The sequence below is a fragment of the Giraffa tippelskirchi genome, chromosome 9, assembly GCF_054371585.1.
Source record: "Giraffa tippelskirchi isolate mGirTip1 chromosome 9, T2T-mGirTip1v1.2.pri, whole genome shotgun sequence".
In the NCBI taxonomy this organism is placed as follows: Eukaryota; Metazoa; Chordata; class Mammalia; order Artiodactyla; family Giraffidae; genus Giraffa; species Giraffa tippelskirchi.
Window position 1 is genome coordinate 148,665,157 of NC_137283.1, and position 19,924 is coordinate 148,685,080.

The 19,924-nt window shown below is 41.2% G+C and overlaps 1 pseudogene; it reads left to right on the forward strand.

Moving 5' to 3' along the window:
• Positions 1-1,066: 1,066 nt before the first annotated feature.
• LOC145520859 (large ribosomal subunit protein eL33 pseudogene) lies at positions 1,067-5,790 on the forward strand (annotated as a pseudogene).
• Positions 5,791-19,924: the final 14,134 nt, after the last annotated feature.

Here is a 19,924-nt window from a genome sequence, read left to right on the forward strand (position 1 = left end):
CTTTCCCCAGGGGAGAATTGAATTATTATTAAAAGAAGAAAGAATAAATATTCAGAGAACAACACACAGCAAATGCATTCTCAAAACTTGTAGCTCTTTTGGGATGTAACATTGAGAATTCAAAATCTACTCCTCCTTATTTCAGGCACTTTGTGTGTGGGGGTGGGGAGTATGTAATATAAGAAACAATTGCTATTTTGACTCTGTAACTTGGTTTTCCACAAATTCATCACCAACTTGGTGTAATGTACCCCTTAGAACACTTGCAACATTTTTTTTTCACTTGCAACATTTTCAACTGCATCAAGTTAAAAAGAATAGTTTATTAAAGCAGTCACATTCCCCCACAATTCTCAGAGGGAGATTAATTTGTGTCTAAAGCACCTCCATATAATTTGTAGCTGTGTGCTTCCCAAGGGGAAGATATACAAAGGACATGATGAGAAAATATGCTTCTTATTTAAGCTGTAAAGTGTTGCTAGAACTATCATCTGCTGACAGTCAGTGACAACCACTGGGCACGTGAAAAGCAAACAAAGATTGCCTGTTCCTACCTTCTGTCCTTTTAAACTAATCTGTACAAAATCCACAATTAGGATCCAATATTTTACATACTGAGAAGACATAGTATGTGGTTAATAAAAAAATTTAAGAATTTACCTAGCACAGAGCTTGGCTCACAGTGAAAGCTTGATGAATGACGGAATGAATGAATGAGCAAGCCAGGAAGACAGCTTTGAGAAAGCTCACAGACTAAAAAACTAAATGTGCATTCAGGTTCTAGAGCAATGGATGGGCAGCTTTGCTGAATGCATAACTGGTAGCATAATTTCTATGAGGAGAGGAGCCACTGCTCATAATGAATGCTGAGGCAAAGACTATGGATGTGAGCGTGTGCGTGTGTGTGTGGGGGGGGGTGTGTGTGCATTTATATGGCCATGAGCGTGCTTGTAAGAGAGACTCAGAGGAACCGGGGGTAGCATTTTGGAGCTACTATGCAAACAGTTCATGTGCAAACAGTCTGTGCAATCACAAGCAAGGAGTTCAATGCTTCCTGGAGGCACCAATGTTCCATGGGAAAAGCACAGACAGGGTTTGGAACCAGGTAGATAAGACCACCAATCTGTGACTTACCAGTCATTTGACCTTGACCTCCCTAAACCTCAGTAAACTCATCCTTGAAGTGGTGAGAATAACACTTACCTCTCCAGGGTGTTACTTAGAAACTGAGGTGGTGATAGCAAACATTTGCATGGCATTAATTATGTGCCAGGCACTGTTCTAAGTATTTAATATACATCTCCTCATTTAAACCTTACAAAAGCCATATGAGACCAAACCCTCCCCTCACAAATGAGGAAAACTGAGACAGAAAGAGGTTAAGTAATTGCCTAAAGTGTACGGCATAGGGTACACTGCACACAGTAGGTTCTCAATGGATTATAATTGACGTTATTTATTTTCACAGTTCTAAGTGCTTCACATTCATTCTCTCATTCGGGCCTTAGAACAATGCCTGACATATAGCAGGCATTTGATAAATATTTGTTAAATGAATGAGTGAATCTTCACAGTATAGAAGAATTCACTGAGGCTTAGATAAGAAAGTCCTTTGCCCAAAATTACACACCAGAACATGCCACAAGGTTGATGCTTTTGAACTGTGGTTGGAAAAGACTCATGAAAGTCACTTGGACAGCAAGGAGATCAAGCCAGTCAATCCTAAAGGAAATCAGTCCTGAATATTCATCGGAAGGACTTTAAGCTCCAATACTTTGGCCTCCTGATGCGAAGAGCCAACTCATCGGAAAAGGCCCTGATGCTGGGAAAGACTAAAGGCAAAAGGAGAAGCGGGAGGCCGAGGATGAGATGGTTAGATAGCATCATCAACTCAATGGACATAAATCTGAGCAAACTCTGGGAGATGGTGAAAGACAGGGACCTGGCAACCTGCAGTTTATGGGCAGTTGCAAAGAGTCAGACATGGCTTAGCGACTGAACAACAACAACAACAAACCTGACTCCCGGTCTGTGCTCTTCACCATGCCAGGCACATGTGGTTTCTGTCTCCACCTCCTGGGTCACTGAGAAGCAAGGCTCAGGGAGTGGAAAGGACACGACACCTGGACGCCTCAGGACCATCTTGAGTAGCTCAGATAGAACACCTTTGTATTTGTTCAGAGAACGTGGAATCTACAGTCTTTTCTTGCTCTTGCTCTTTTTTATTCCACCCGTGATATCTGCCTCAGCCCCTAAAAATCTTTACTCTGTGATCCCCAGTTTCTCATTCTGGCTAGCAGAGGGGAAAATATTAAAAATCATACTCTGAACTGTCCATTATTTAGCTAAGACTTCTTGAGGGTTCTTAAGTAATCAGCCATTTGAGGCTTAGGATTGTATTTGAGGGGAAGAGGGCTGTAATGAGCTGGGTGAATAAGGATGTGATCCATTTTAATACAGTTCTCACAGGCTGCAAATAACAAGGTCCAAAAAAAATCTAAGTCTTAAAAGAAAACCAATTTGAAAAAGGAATGGTTTTTTCTCAGAGTATTATACATTGATTGACCTGTAATTGAAAATTAATTGTGAATTAATTAACTTTACATGCATCATTTCTGTAATATTGATAAGTGGACTGAGCTTCCAGAAACTATTTCTTTGATTTAGATGAAAGAATAGTGGGTCTTAGCTTCCAGCTTGGTGAACTAATTATTGAATGCTGTCATTCTTAGTATTTCAGTACCTTGAGGTGATTAAGCATGGATCAAAGCTAAAATTAAAAAGAAAAGCCCATTACCAAATACTAAACAGCTCCAGTAACTTCGTGTCAGTCTCTGAAGGACATTCGTGTCTTGTTATGACAAGGAATTATTCATAATGTGTGCCTAGCATATAGATGACATCCTTTATTTGAAACAATAAAAGAGTCATCCTTACTAGCTGATGGAAATAAATAGGCAGGCAAAATTTAAAGGGAAGGGGGAGAAAATGACCAACCAGTAGGCTTCTGTAATAATTGCTTGTCACCGTAACATCAAGTAGTTCATCCTTTTAGGAACTGTTATGTGGCTAAACCATTATGTTCTCTGGATGGAAAAAATGCAGTAATTCATAGAAAAGCAATGACAGGATTCTGCTGGTTTACCTAATAGTATTGACTAGACAGGAGAATTATGGCTTGTAAGCAAAGAGTGGTTCTATATTTGGAATTGTTTTGTTGTCTTTTTACCCAATCAGAATTTTTCTCATTTAAAAAATATCAATACCCTTAAAAAAATATCAAAGAGACTGCTATCAGTGTTTTGATCTGACTATAAAAGTGCACAGCTTCCAGATTCATTCCCAATTACTTTCTTACTGAAACCTCTGATGTTGTTGGAAAGGAACAGGGAAAAGATGCTAGGCTTTAGTGCCCCTTGCTGGTCAACCTGAAGAAAATCTGAGCATCAGGATTGCCAGAGCCTGGGTTTTAATAAATGGTGTGGCATGTTTTATTCAATGACTCAGAAGCCAAATCGATTGAACCTGAACCTTTGTAGCCAGCCTTAACAAGTGTACTAAGGATGAAATGATGCATTTGGAAATACACATATGCTTTTAGAGAGGAAAGAGTTCAATACAAAGACAAACCACATGTTAAATCTTAGCCTCACCTCAAAATAAATCTAGGTAAATATATTCCTGTGAATGCACACTAAAGATGTAACAAACTCTTCCTAACCCCAAAGTATGATTTTTGCTTGATTACACCTACAAAAGGGCTTCCCTGGTGGTTCAGATGGTAAAAAACCTGCTTGCGATGTGGGAGATGTGGGTTCAATCCCTGGGTTGGGAAGACACCCTGGAGGAGGGCATGGCAACCATCTCCAGTATTCTTTGCTGGAGAATCCCCATGGAAAAAAGGGCTACGGTCCACGAAGTCGCAAAGAGTTGGACATAACTGAGCAACTGATAACACAGATGTCTACAAAAATGTGAATGGTGTGACTTTTCTGGCAGTCCAGCAGTTAAGACTTCACACTTCCAATACAGGGGGCCACATGTTTGAACCCTGATGGGAAAACTAAGGTCCCACATGCTGCACAGTATGGCCTAAAAAAGCCCAGAAAATGTGAATGACCTCTCAAACCATAAGGGAAAGAATAGATACCCAAAAAATTCCTAGTGGAATTCTCAACTCACATTAATTTCCAAAAATGATACAAAAACTTCTATCTACAGAGGAATTGTTGTTTAGACACTAAATTGTGTCCAACTGTTTTGTGGCCCCATGGTCTATAGCCCATAAGGCTCCTCTGTCCATGGGATTTTTCAGGCAAGAATACTGGAGTGGGTTGACATTTCCTTCCCCAGAGGATCTTCCTGACCCAGGAATCAAACCCACGTCTCCTGCATTGGCAGGAGGGTTCTTTACTGCTGAGGCACCAGGGAAGCCAATGTATTACTATCTACAGTAATACATTAGATCATTGATACTATAATTGTATTTTCAGTTCAGTTCAGTCGCTCAGTTGTATCCGATTCTTTGCGACCCTGTGGACTGCAGCACACCAGGCCTCCCTGTCCATCGCCAACTCCCAGAGTTTACTCAAACTAATGTCCATTGAGTCGGTGATGCCATCCAGCCATTTCATCCTCTGTTGTCCCCTTTTCCTCCTGCCTTCAATCTTCCCCAGCATCAGGGTCTTTTCCAAGCTCTTCGCATCAAATGGCCAAAGTATTGGAGTTTGAGCTTCAGCATCAGTCCTTCCAATGAATATTCAGGACTGATTTCCTTTAGGATGGACTGGTTGGATCTCCTTGCAGTCCAAGGGACTCTCAAGAGTCTTCTCCAACACCATAGTTCAAAAGCATCAATTCTTCGGCGCTCACCTTTCTTTATAGTCCAACTCTCACATCCATACATGACTACTGGAAAAACCATAGCCTTGACTAGATGGACCTTTGTTGGCAAAATAATGTCTCTGCTTTTTAATATGTTTTCTAGATTGGCCATAACTTCTACTTTATGTCTAGATTGTCATAATTTTACTTTAATTATACTATAATTTTAACAAAAGGATTATGGCTTTGTAACTAACTGTTCACCTTTTTTGGATATGACAACATTTATAATTTTGGGGAGCAGCACCATGTAGCTTGTGGGATCCAACCTGCTTCCTCCCTTAGCACAGAGTCCTAACCAGTGGACTGCCAGGGAATTCCCTATTTTTATAATTTGAAAACAACAGCCATAACATGACTACACTTAACAAGCTGTCCATCATCCCTAATTAATTCTTAGGATTCTATAGTGACCCATCAGACCAAATCTATCAATCTTATTTGAAACCAGAGTTCAGCTTGGAATTAGATCTCCTCCCTGACAAGGTACCCATCAAGAACTTGGATTAAGCTCTTTCAGCCATCTCGGACCCTGTAGAGGCCTGCTGGGAACAGGACTTCTAAAACGACAAATATGTCTGGAAGGCTGTGAGCTAGGCCGTTTTTGCTGGCTATAAATAGGGTCTACAGAACCAGAGGGAACACACTACTCTCCTGAAAATTGAAAGTGTATTTGCTCGAGATAAAACTGAATTATATCTAGGCAAGAGATGTGCTTATGTGTACAAAGCAAAGAACAACACAGTAACTCCTGGTGGAAAACCTAACAAAACCAGAGTAATCTGGGGAAAGATAACTCGAGCTCATGGAAATAGTGGCATGGTTCGTGCCAAATTCCAAAGCAACCTTCCCGCTAAGGCCGTTGGACACAAAATCCATGTGATGCTGTATGCTTTGAGGATTTAAACTTATTGAAAATAAATAGAAGTATGGATTTGTCCTGTTAAAAAAAAAAAGAACTTGGATTAACAAGATCCAGCTCTTGGGGCTGGAAAAAGTCTATTCAGGCAAAGTAATGCTGAGGCATATAGGTACCAGCACGTGGCAGATTTGCAGGTCAGCCCCGGATGCCTCAGTGAGCAGATAAATCCTGGCAAGGCACCAGAGAGAGATGACCCTTTAAAAACATAGAGAACTTCAAGGGACCCACAAAATCCAAAACAATCCTGAAAAATAAGAACAAAGTTGGAGTACTCACACATCTCAATTTCAAAACTTAACTACAAAGCTACAATTATCAGTGAGAGTTGGACCATAAACAAAGCTGAGTGCCAAAGAATTGATGCTTTTGAACTGTGGTGTTGGAGAAGACTCTTGAGAGTCCCTTGAACAGCAAGATCAAACCAGTCAATCATAAAGGAAATAATTCCTGAATATTAATTGGAAGGACTGATACTAAAGCTGAAGCTCGAATACTTTGGCCACCTGATGTGAATAATTGACTCATTGGAAAAGACCCTGATGCTGGGAAAGATTGAAGGCGGGAGAAGAAGAGGATGACAGAGGATGAGATGGTTGGATGGCATCAGTGACTTGGTGGACATGAGTTTGAGTAAGCTTTGGGAGTTGGTGATGGACAGGGAAGCCTGGTGTACTGCAGTCCATGGGGTCACAAAGAGTCAGACACAACTTAGTGACTGAACAACAACAATAATAGCAATGGTACTGCCATAAAAACAGACATATAGATCAATGGAATAGAGTTGATAGTCCAGAAATAAATTTTTAATTTATGATTTATTTTTAATAAAATTCCTAAGACAATTCAATGGAGAAATGAATAGTCTTTCCACAAATAATTCTGAGATAACTGGATATCCACATGCACAAAAATGAACTTGAACCCTTACCTCACCCCATATACAAAATTAAATCAACAGTGATCAAAGACCTAAATAGTAAATGACCTAAAATGGTAAAACTGTTAGAAGAACACATATGAGTAAATCTTCATGTCCTTAGATTTGGCAGTGGTTTCTTAAATAAGACACCAAAAGCATAAGCAACAAAAGAAAATTAGATAAATTGGACGTGCATCAGAATGAAAACTTTTGTGTTTCCAAGGACACCACCAAGAAAGTGAAGAGATAACACACAGAATAAACACAATTTTGCAAATCTTATGTCTGATAAGGAACTTGTATCCAGAACATATAAAGAATAATTGCAACTCAACAATAAAAAGTCAAATTAAAAATTAATGGCTAAAAAACTTGATTTCTGATTAAAAGTAGGCAAAAGATCTGAATAAACATTTCTCCAGAAAAGGTACACAGAAATCAATAAACACCTGTAAAGACTCTTAACATTATCCATTATTAAGGAGGTGCAAACCCAAACCACAATGAACTACCACCTTATACTCACTGTTTTTGTTGTTTAGTCACTAAGTTGTGTCCAACTCCTTGCAATCCCTTCTCCTCCTGCCCTCAGTCTCTCCCAGCATCAGGGTCTTTTCCAATGAGTCGGCTCTTCGCATTAGATGGCCAAAATATTGGAGCTTCAGCTTCAGCATCAATCCTTCCGAAGAATATTCAGAATTGATTATAGCCACTAGCATGGCTATGATAAAAAAAGACAGACAATTACAAATGGTGACAAGGATTTGAAGAATTAGGAACCCTCATTCCTTGCTAGTGAGAAGGTGAAATGTGTAGACCTTTCGGAAAAGTTTGACAGTTCCTAAAATGTTATACATAGAGTTCCCATATGACCCGTAAATTTTACTCCAAGATATATATGCCCAAGATAAATGAAAACATGTTCACACAAAAAGTTATACATGAATGTCCATAGCAACATTACTCGTTAACAGTCAAAAGGTTGGAATAACCCAAATGTTCATCAAAATGGATAAACTAAATGTAGTTTAGTCACACAATTGAGTATTATTTGTCATCAAAAAAGGAATGAGGTACTGATATATCTTAAAACATGGATTAAACCATGAAAACATTATGCTAAGTGAAGAAAGTCAGACACAAAAGGTCACATGGTGTATGAACCTACTATATTAATCTACTAGGGCTGCTGTAATAAAACACCACAGACTGGGTGGCTTAAACAGAAGTTTATTTTCTCGTGGTTCTGGAGATTAGAAGTCCAAGATAAAGATCTTGGCAAGTTGGTTTCTCATGAGGCTCTGTCCTTGGCCAGCAGACTACTGTCCTCTCGCTGTGCCCTCACATGGCCTTTCCTCTCTACACACACAGCCCTGGTGTCCCTTCCTCTTCTTATAAGGACACCAGTCCTGTTGGATCAGGTCCCCACCATTAAGTTTCCATTTAATTTTAATTACCTGATGATTCCGATGATAAAGAAGCTGCCTACAATGCAGGAGACCTGGGTTCAATCCTTACATTGGGAAGATCCCCTGGAGGAGGAAGGCATGGCAACCCACTCCAGTATTCTTGCCTGGAGAGTCCATGGACAGAAGAGCCTGGTGGGCTACAGTCTGTGGAGTAGCAAAGAGTTGGACATGACTGAGCAGTTAACACACACCTCTTTCAAGGCCCTGTGTCCAAATACACAGCCACATTGAGGGGTTAGAACTTCATCATATGGATTTAGGGGGTTATAATTTAGGCCATAACATGCACTTATGTGAGATGCCCAGGACAGGCAAATCTATAATGACTGAAAGTAGGTTAGTGGTTGCCAGAGGTTGGAGGGATAGGAGGATTGGGGTGACAGCTAGGGGGTGCAAATGTTTCTTTTTCAGGTGATGAAATTTACTGAAGGTGATTGTGGTGATGGTGGAGCTATGAATATGCTAAAAGTCACTGAACTGTACATTTTAAGGGAGTGAATTGTATACTTTGTGAATTATATCTTAATAAAGCTATTATCAAAAGCAAACAAACCAACACCCACCTACCCAGAGCAGAAAAGGTCATTGATAAAGTCTTTAAGAGGTAGTAGGATCCCATCCATAAGCATGGAGATCAGAGCCAAGATTAGAGTTTTAAAAGATGTACAAGGAAGAAAGAACCCAGCTCTGATGCTAAACATTCAGGGCAGAAGATCAGGTATATATGGTCAAGGCTGCCCTGGCTGCAAACTTGGTTTAAACCTGAGTTGTAGAGGATCAGCCCCTTAAGCTCCTGTCCAAGGCCAGCATTTATCTTAAAGGCTAAAGAATGACCTCCCAGCCCAGGGAGAAAAGAGTTTCTAAGGTGGGGAACTCGGCAGGGCCTGCAGTCATCTCTCCTGTGTTTCTGACTTCCCTCTTCCATTCCTTTAGAATGAGCACGTTAGACTGTAATCACCATGTAATCCTTCTGGTATGACGTGCTCTTCTCTCACGAGCTCTGAGTTTTCAAAGCATAGGCCTGCCAAGCTGCCTTTATTAGGCACACTTGCCACATGGTCATTGTCGGTTTATTTATTGACCTGCTCTACTAGACTTAAGGTCCTAGAAAATGGGAACTGTTACTTTTATCCCAGCACCTCAGTGGCTCACCCATGGCCGAGCACATAGAAAATGCTCCATAGATGCTTGTTAACTGAATTAATAAATGAGTCTTTGGTTTTCCTGCATTGAATTTGTTAGAATGCACGTAACTTTCTGCTTAGACTAGGCAATTTGGGGAATTAACAAACTAAAGAATCCTAATTAAAGCATTGATTTTATTTCCATAGAGTTGACATAATTGTGGATAATAATAGTTTAACATGTATTAAACTTTTCTAGACTGGGCCCTTTGCTAAGTGACTTATATATTAGTTGTCTCATTTAATCCTCACAATAAACCCCTGAGTAGATATTATTACCCCCATTGAACAGATGTGGACACTGAGGCTCACAGAGGTCAACTTGCCCAAAGTCATGGAGTTGATCACAGTGGAGCCTTGGTTTAAACCTCAGAACGCCAAAGCCTATTCATTTATCCTCTATACAATTGTGACGTCTCAATATTTTTTTTTTGGCTGTGTTGTGCAGCATCCAGGATCTCAGTTCCCCAACCAGGGATCAAACCTGTGCCTCCTGCAGTGAAAGCGCAGAGTCCTAACCACTGGACAGCCAGGGAATTTCCGTGATTTCTCAATCCTTTATTTTGTCAACATACCCCCATTAAATGTAAATGCAAAAAGAAGCAAGAGGTGAGGCCTGAGATTGTTGACTTGCCTTTCTTCTAAGCCCTGTCTGAAGGCTTCCTGGCCTTAAAGTTTAGCAGGTCCCTGCCTTGGTCCAAGATGACACACAGCTTCATTACAGATTCAGGCTGCCATTTCTGAGATTAACTCATTCAGGAGGCAAAACTTCCTCCCCTTGCATTGAGAAGAGGATTATGAAAGTAACACATGCATGGAAAGTATGGGTGGTCTTCTCCCCCTTGTTCATGAATTCAGTTTGAAATCAAGCAAAACCAGAAAGCCTTTTCAGATTGTTTTCACTGTCTACTGACTCACAGCTTCCAGTTTTCATTGTATCCTCTTTCATTCCCCTTATACATCTCAGCCACACTTCACGGCATTCTGCACAAAGGGAGAACTCAATACGAGCTGACTGCTTACCAGAATGGAACATTCTGACATTTCGGAACAACAAGCTCAGCTTGAGGTGTTTCAGAAAGGCATGCATCAAATGTCACAAAGTTGTTATAAGAGATTCAACAGCTTTCACATTGACCTCAATAAACAAAATTAAATGTTTGCTCATTTCATGGTAACCATGTCCCAATGCAAACAGCTTGGTATTTTTTTCTATTTCTATTTGCCGCTGTTACCTTGGCTGTCTGTGTGTTACAACTGGACGGCACTCAAAGATTGTTGTCTGCAAGGATGGGGGGTGATGTTTATACTCAAAGTGGGACAACTCGAGTTCCAAGGGAGCTGAAATCATTCAAGACCAATGGGTATGATTAGGAAAACTAAACAGAACCAAAGTTAATCCACCGCACTCAGGGTATTCTTTGCATCTAGGGTTAAGCCAGAATTCTAGGAATGGATGGAGTTGCCAATGCCAACTGTGTGAACTGTCCTCAAATTTCAAATGAACTCTGTGAGCAGAGAGAAAATTCAGATCTCTCCTGGATTCTTCTTTCAGAGTAAGGGCCAATGTCCCCTTTCCCCTACCATTCTCACCAATACCCAGGGGTGGGTAAGCTGCTCCTGTTGAAGGTCCCGTAAATAACACTCCTCCTCCCATTCTGACCCTGGTTCCATTGCTGTTGCTTATCTGACTGCCTGTCACTCTTCATAAAATGCGATAAGACTGTTCTTACTCATCATTGTGCCTCCAGAACACATCTGAATTAAAATACTTTCATTAACTGCATTAATGAATCATAAGGTTGATGAGAAAAAGAAATGCCTGGCAAAAATATGACTGAGAACTGACTCCCCATCGTGGAGAAAACCTTGCACCTTACGGATGGTGTCTCTTACACCGAGTGAGCCAAACCTTTTTAATTTTGTGGCCATACCGTGCCACATGCAGAATCTTAGTTCCTCAATCAGAGATTGAACTCTTCCCCCTGTGTTGGAAGCTCTGAGTCTTAACCACTGGACTGCCAGGAAAGACTCCTAGTGACCCAAACCTTATCAACAGGGGGAAGACTTCAGTTGAAATGATAAGATCTTTCAAAGACTAAGACACTTTTCATCATTCTAATACCCTTTCAATGTACTGTACAGCTTGGTTTTTAAATTTTTATTTCCCTCGTTTTTAATTTCTGAACAAAATAACATACTTAAGAACTGACTTTTGAAGTCCAAAATTAAATACAATATGGACATCTATTTGAAATATATGTCTTTTGAAAATATTCAAAGAATAGAGATCAGAGGATACCACTTCATAATGTTCTTTTCAATTTTCATGAAATTTGAAGAACTTTAACTTTGCAATTATGAAATATTATTTGGAAAAGAGTTCTGTTTTGAATCTAAATTATTTTTAAAAGTCCCTTACCTTACATTAGGGCTTCCCAGGTAAAGAATCTGCCTGCCAATGCAGGAGACGTAAGAGACGTGAGCTCAATCCTAGGTCAGGAAGATCCCCTGGAGGCGGGCACAGCAACCCACTCCAGTATTCTTGCCTGGAAAACCCTATGGACAGAGGAGCTTGGCAGGCTACAGTCCATAGGGTTGCAAAGAGGTGGATGTGACTGAAGCGACTTAGCACACACATAACTTACATTAATCATTTTATAATTGCCTGCTTCCCCCCCCCACACAAAAAAATCTTAGGGTACAGCTTATACATTATATATATATGTATGCGTATACATATATATATAATAACATTAATCAGCTTCTTATGTACCTTGTTTTTGAATCTGCCTAGTAGTTGGTAGAGGTCCTAAAAAGTACTTTGTAAATATTAATGTTTTATCCAAATTTTCTACCATTGAGGTAATCATCAGGAAGACTTCCACCTGACATTTGAGAAGAGCGTTGATGATAAATCCCTATACAGTCAGCCCTTCCACCTGTGTATTTCATCCAAATTCAGATTCTCTTGGAGCGACTTGCAGCACCACCCAAAGTCTTCCTGAGTCAGAAGTGTGTCCGTTTGCCATTACTTTCCATTGTCACCTGTTGGGTCCCTTATGTCCTTGCCTTCCTCCCATTTCTAAAACATGTGTCTAATTTGCCTAGGAGAAAGCAGAGGTGACTAGAATATTTCAAGTGCCAAATGGAAATGCCAACAGGACAGTGCACATTAACTAGAGGCAGAGCATGTCGTGAAAACGAAGCCTGGGAGAAGAGAGGGGGTTGCCTGTATTTCACAGACTTAGCAAAAGATTTCTAGATACAGGTGGCAGCGGCAAATTGCCTGTCAAGAGATTCACTTCCTAACGAGGCCAGTCATGTAGAACAGCCACCGCACCACCAGGGCACCGCAGCTGGCCCAGATCTTCGGGGCTCTGAGCCGGATGGCAGGAATGACAGTCCTGTGCTCCCCAGCAGCAGCCACGTCCCTGGGGGTTGAGAGGGCAGGCAGCAGGATTCATGCCACCAGACATCCCTTCATGCTGCCACTGCCTTTTGGCATCAGTCAAATGAGGAATGGGCATAAGTGGAGGCAGGGGAGATTTAAAGGGAGGCAGGGGGGTGGGGTGGAAAGGAAATGGGGAAGAAGAGTGCCCATTTGTCCTCAGGAGCCTCTGTCATCTTTGTTTATCAGTGAAGAGGAATGCAACAAGCCGAAGGACAGAGCATTGGATAATGCTAGGTCCTGACCACGCTGGTCTCAGGTTTTCCTCAACTGAGTGCTCTCAGATGCTCAGGAAAACAAAACACTGCATGCTTTTCCAAACTCTTTCTCTCTTTCTTTCTCAGACACACACACACACTTCCCAGTGTTCTTCCTTGTGTCCGTCTCTATGCTTAAAAAACTGAAATGACAGCAAGGAGACTGCATGGTGGCCAGTGTACTGATCTCCTTTCTCACCATTTAGCTTCTGCATAAGAGAACAATTTTTCTGGACAGCAAGGAAGGCAATGTCACTTTCAAGGTCAGGACTGATCCAAAACCCACTCTTTCCTGCATGGAGGAGAAACCTTTTTTCTCCCTGTGCCACCATTCCATTCCTGACAGGTGACTTGATATTGAGAACATAGGCAGGTGGGGTGCCCCGTTGGTGGTGGCCCCTGGGTACCTTTCAAAGCCAGTTCTCAGCACCCAGCATCCACACTGTTTTTGGCAGAGCCAGGATAGGATGCTAGGCTAACTGCAGGAGCTGCCAGCTTTAAGAAAAATCTGGCTTCAAGTCAGATAGATCCCAGGGACCAAGTTGAATAACAAAAAGCTCAATGAATGGAGGTTTCAAGCTTAGGAAAAAGGAGACGCCACTGGGGATGTGCAATTAAGTTAAACCTTCAACTCTGTAGAAAAACAGTGTAATGCTAGGACTAGAGCCTCAGGGAGCAGCAGCGGAGACCCAAGACCCAAATCTTAAGACCCAAATCTTAAGAGACAATTCCGAAGAAGTTGGAAGAAAAAAAAATCAGCGGTGGCAGAAACATTTGCAGTATTTTGTGGTTCAGATGGTAAAGAATCTGCCTGCAGTGTGGGAGTTCCAGGTCCTATCCCTGGGTCAGGAAGATCCCCTGGAGAAGGAAATGGCTACCCACTCCAGTATTCCTGCCTGGAGAATTCCATGGACAGAGGAGCCTGGCAGGCTACAGTCCCTGGGGTTGCAAAGAGTTGGACACTACTGAGCAACTAACACTTTCACTAACACTGGGGGCAAAAGTCCTTGGCAGAATCATCTCTGACTTCTTCTGGATACCTGCAGAGGGTGGGAGCCCAAGAAACTTCTGAGTCAATGAGTGAACGTGAAGTGGCTGAAGCTCTCACTGAAAAAGCAGAAGGTGTCAGCCTGAGTTTCGTGTTCTTAAGAAATCCTGTACCTGCCTTTTGAGCACCCAGCCTTCTTGCGTTCTTAAGCATGTTTTCTAAACTCCTGTCCTGGAGAAGCAGAAGGCGCTTCTCAGGTTCACTGAACTAGAACGGCATTTTGATACAAACAGACCCCAGCCCACTGAAAGAGTTATGCATTTGGCAGGAACACCACCTTGAGTTCAGACGGAAAGCACATCTGTGCCTCATTGATAATGTAATAACCTGCATTACAGTTTTGGCCGAGAGCACCTGTGCACAGCCCAGAAAGTCAGCCCAGGGCAACCATTCTGATGGAGGTGATATTAACAGCTCTCATTAAAGCTGATGACTATGGCAGTGCCCACGAGCACGGCTGCAGTGAGGCGTCTGTCTACGTTGCCATGACAAGCCTCTATTTTTGGAGTTCATAACTCAGCCATAGAAATACGCTTTGCATTGAACTGAACCTGAAAAGAGAGTTTGGAGTAAAGAGAGTTTGACTTTTATTGTTTTCCTGCTCCTGTCTGGACCATGGAAAGAGAAGATTACATGATGATGGAGGACGTATTTTTGAGTTGGCCCAGGTAGAGTTTGAGTGGCTTAACTTTTATATTTATCAGGAATGCTAAGAGTTCTATTGTGATGGAAGTGATCCTAGGTAGGCACCTGTTCGTTTTGTTTACTGTTACCTGTCCAAAATGAGGAAGCACAGGATTCCTCGTCTTCCAGCTGGGACTTAACGGGGTCCCATATGGCTCTTAAAGAACCTCTTGATGAAAGTGAAAGAGAAGAGTGAAAAAGCTGGCTTAAAACTCAACATTCAAAAAGCAAAGATCCTGGTATCCGGTCCCATTACTTCATGGCAAATAGATGGGGAAACAATGGAAACAGTGACAGACTTGGTCTCCAAAATCACTGTAGATGGTGACTGTAGCCATGAAACTTACAGATGCTTGATTCTTGGAAGAAAAGCTATGACCAACCTAGACAGCATATTACAAAGCAGAAATATTACTTTGCCGACAAAGGTCCGTCTAGTCAAAGCTATGGTTTTTCCAGTAGTCATGTATGGATGTGAGAGATGGACCATAAAGAAGGCTGAGTGCCAAAGAATTGATGCTTTTGAACTGTGATGTTAGAGAAGACTCTTGAGAATCCCTTGGACTGCAAGGAAATCAAACCAGTCAATCATAAAAGAAATCAGTCCTGAATATTCATTGGAAAGACTGATGCTAAAGCTGAAGCTCCAATACTTTGACCACCTGATGCAAAGAACTGACTCATTGGAAAAGACCCTGATGCTGGGAAGGATTGAAGGTGGGAGGAGAAGGGGCCGACAGAGGATGAGATGGTTGGATGGCATCAGCGACTCAATGGACATAAGTATGAGCAAGCTCCGGGAGTTGGTGATGGACAGGGAAGCCTGGCTTGCTGCAATCCATGGGGTTGCAAAGAGTCGGACACGACTGAGCGACTGAACTGACTGAATATGGCTAGATCTTGCTCACTTTCAACTCAATGCTTCTCTCTGATGAAGAAGAGACCTAATGACATGCACATCACTGCAATTTGAAAAATAACTCTATTATCTTTAATTTTGACGAAGTGTTGCAAAATGCATTCCTGTCCCCAGGTAGGCAGGTTGGAGCTTGCTGTTTCTGTTCGTAACCTGTTTAGAATGTAGACGAACTACCGTTCCTCCAGAAACATGAAGGAAGATTGCTTTAAAATTAGGGGGAGATTACTTGATAATTTCGGCTTTGTTAACGAGTATTGGCTGGGAAGATAAAGGTCATCATTGTCTTCAGTGTCCTTTCTCCACACATGATAGGAATTACATGGAGACATGAATCAGATCATGTTGCTTCTCTGCTTAAAATTCTTCTGTGGTTTCCTCTGGACTTAAAATAAATCCATACTCCTTACCATGGTCCAGAGGGCAGTGTGGTCCAGCCCCTGATCACCTGAGGACCTCCTGTCACACCCCCTCTTCCTTGCTCTCCCCACTCCAATTATCCTTGACTTTTTCCAATTTCTTGACTGCGCTAAGCATTTTTCCCCACCTCAGAGACTTCACATTCACAAACTTCTTTGTCTGCAGTGTTTTTCTTCCCACACATAATAGCTGACTTCATATTCTACCAGTTTGAATGTCTTCTCTTCCTGACTGCTCGACCTGAAGCAGGTAGCTCTCCCTAAAGTCTCCATCTCAGCCCAAAGATGGTTTCTTTTTAGAAATTTAGCAAAGTTATTGTTTTGCTAGTCTGTTTGTGTACTCATCCTTTGTCTGTGTGCCATCTAAAAAGGATGGATGGTGAGAGTCGGGACTTTGGTCATCATTGTATTCCCAATGTGCAGCACATAGTAACTTCTCAGTTAATATTTGTTGAATAAATTGTGATTTACATATTAAATGATGCATTTACGTATTAGATGATGTTCAGTTGCTAAGTAGCAACAGCTTCTTTGCGACTGCATAGATTGCAGCATGCCAGGCTTCCTTGTTCTTCACTATCTCTCAGAGTTTGCTCAAACTCATGTCCATTGATAGTGATGCCATCCAACCATCTCATCCTCTGTCACCCTCTTCTCCTCCTGCCCTCAATCTTTCCCAGCATCTGGATCTTTTCCAATGAGTCAGCTGTTTGCATCAGATGGCCGAATTATTGAAGCTTCATCTTCAGCATCAGTCCTTCCAATGTATATTCAGTGTTGCTTTCCTTTAGGATTGACTGATCTGATCTCCTTGCAGTCCAAGGGACTCTCAAGAGTCTTCTCCAGCACCACAATTTGAAAGCATCAATTCTTTGGCGTTCAGCCTTCTTTATGGTCCATCTCTCACGTGCATACATGACTACTGGAAAAACCATAGCTGTGACTATATGGACCTTTATTGGCAAAGTAATGTCTCTGCTTTGTAATACACTGTCTAGGTTTATCATAGCTTTCCTTCCACGGAGCAAGCATCTTTTAATTTCATGGCTTCAGTCACCATCCACAATGATTTTGGATAATGCATTTTGGATAAGCTTCTGACAATTGAGCTAGTAGCCTGATTCTCTCTATAGTATACTTAAAAGAATAATTTCTCCTCAATCTTTATGTAACTATAACTTTGCAGGAAGTCAGCTAGTATCCTCACACCAGATGACAATCTTCAGAATTGGAGGGATAAAGAGATTCTATTCTTTTACAGCTTTTTCTCTTTCCACAGCATCAGGAAATAGTACCTAATTTCTGTAAAGAGTTTTTGTAGCTAAACAGAAGGCTCTTGCCTCTTGAACTTTTAAGCAACCTGATTCTTGACTTGGTTTACTTTGAATTCTGGGCACTTAAATAAGAAAAATACGTTCTGTACATATAAAGGAATAAATGTACAGTCATTGCCACCTATTAATATTTCTATAAGTTTTTCTGTAGTATTAATGATTAACTATAATGGAGAAATCATAAATTTAATGATGACAACAGTGATGATGTCTAGGATATTTGCTTTCTCTACCAAGCAATGTACAAAGCACTTTATTTCTAAGTATAATATGTATTTTATTTTAGTGTATAGCATCTAGTATCATATATTTTATTTATATAGTAACAATAATAATGGTTTACATGAGCAACAGTGACAACAGCAGACATATCCAGGGCAAGAAAATAAGTTCAGTACTTTGGAAACCTTAGAAAAAGAAAGATGAGAATATTGATTCATTTTCCAACTGGACCTGGTTCTCTCAGAGCATTAAGCCACATCCTGGATGTGACTGGCTCAAGACCCTACAGCTAATAAAAAGCACTTGGGACTCAGGCTCAAGTCTTCAGATGCTGTCAGTGTATTATGGACTGTCTCTGGGAAGGCAGTGTTAACCCAGGCAGCAGACAAAGCAGGTAACTTAGGAATTTGTGACCCATGATTCTTCTATTAAACTGAATACTCACGTTTTTGAATGGTGGCCTCTAGAAGTTTCTGAAAAAATCTGATTTCCACATTAGAAGTGGGAATATGATTCAGGAAATCTGTAATGTCCATAATGGCTTTCTCTGAGTTACTTTATCAGATTCTTTTCCTCTCTGCCATTTGCCAAAATCTGGTGGGCTGCAAGGAAAATAGGAAGAGCTTTAGATGAAATAAGAAGACTGCTACATAGGAATGTGACCTTTGGCAAGTCACTTAGTCTCTAAGCCTCAGTTTCCTCATCTGTAAAACGGGAATAATAACCCACCTTATGGAGTCTTTGAGACAATAATTAGATAATGTAGACAGAGCACTTAGAAAGGACCCAATGTTAGCTGCTGATGTGGCTGTTATCCATAGTATTATTAATAACAATTCTGATGTAAGGGAAGCTCTAGGCAACCAAAAGTCTGGTTTTGTTTTAGTTTTAAAAGGAGTCTAGGACAGCTGGTGAGCTATTAAGAAGCAAAGAAACATAGGCAAGTAGTAGAATAGCTAAGGCAGATCTCACCAATTCCACAATTCTGCTTCTAGTCATACCTCAATCAAGCCTCTTCACCTAAGTTTCAGTTTGCTTGTCTGTAAAAGAAAGAGGCCTACTCTTCCCATCTCAGCAGATTGTCAAGGATTCAAATGACACACATGCATATAAAAGCACATTGAGGGATTTAAGAATCTGCCTTCCAATGCAGGGGACGCAAGTTCGACACCTGGTCAGGGAACTAAGATCCCACATGCCGCAAGGCGACCTGGCTTGCGTGACACAAGTAGAGAAGCCCACAGGCCACAGCAGAGACCCAGCGCAGCCCAAATAAAGCAAATAAATAAAAGCACGTTGAATTTCTTAATGGGCATGGTATACGTTGCTTTCACACCTGTTTCACTTAACCGAGTGTTGTTTCTTCGAAGTCAGTGATTCTCAACCCTGTCTGCACAATTAGAAGCAACCAGAAGCTTCTAAAAATCCAGATACTCAGGCCACAGCCCAGACCAATAAAATCAGAATCTCTAGGATTGGACCCAGACTGAGTACTATTTTTCCCTCCCCAAGTGATTCCACAGTCCACCTATGTCAGGGAATAAAATATTTCTCAAGCTTGCCCGGTGATCAGGAGCCCCAGAGACCCATCATAACTACAGAATCAACCCTCAATGAAGGCACTGGGAGTCTGCATTTTCAATAAGCACCTCCAGCTGCCTTTTCTCAACAGACAATTATGAGAAATACTGTGTTGAAGAGAGTTAGAGAGGGTTGGAGAGTTAGAAGGGATATCATCTAAAATTTTCACACTTGGTTCATCTCTAAACCATGGGAAACATTATGAATTTTATGAACAGAAGACGAAACGTTTGAACAGTGTAGAATAAAATAATAAACTCAAGTTGTGGTGTGCACAATGGGAATGGAATAACTAAAATTTTCCCCTACAAAAGATATATATTGTACAGCTCTATAAAACCTAAGTTATTACTTTTAGCTCTCATGGGAAAGTGAGACAGATCAGCTTTAATGTAAATAACACAGAGGCAAGTTACTATGGCAAACCTGAAGGGAAAAAAAAAAATCAGCTGCTGATATCCAAGTTGCAAAACACAGCTCAATTCTAATTGTGCATTGTAATAGATAATTCCATGCCTCCTCACTGATTGAAAGCATCAGACTCTGCCAGAACCACTGACCTGTCAGTTCCCACTGAACATTAGGCCATTGCCTTTGAAAACTTAAATCTTAGAGAATCTCATTTCCTCTGGGG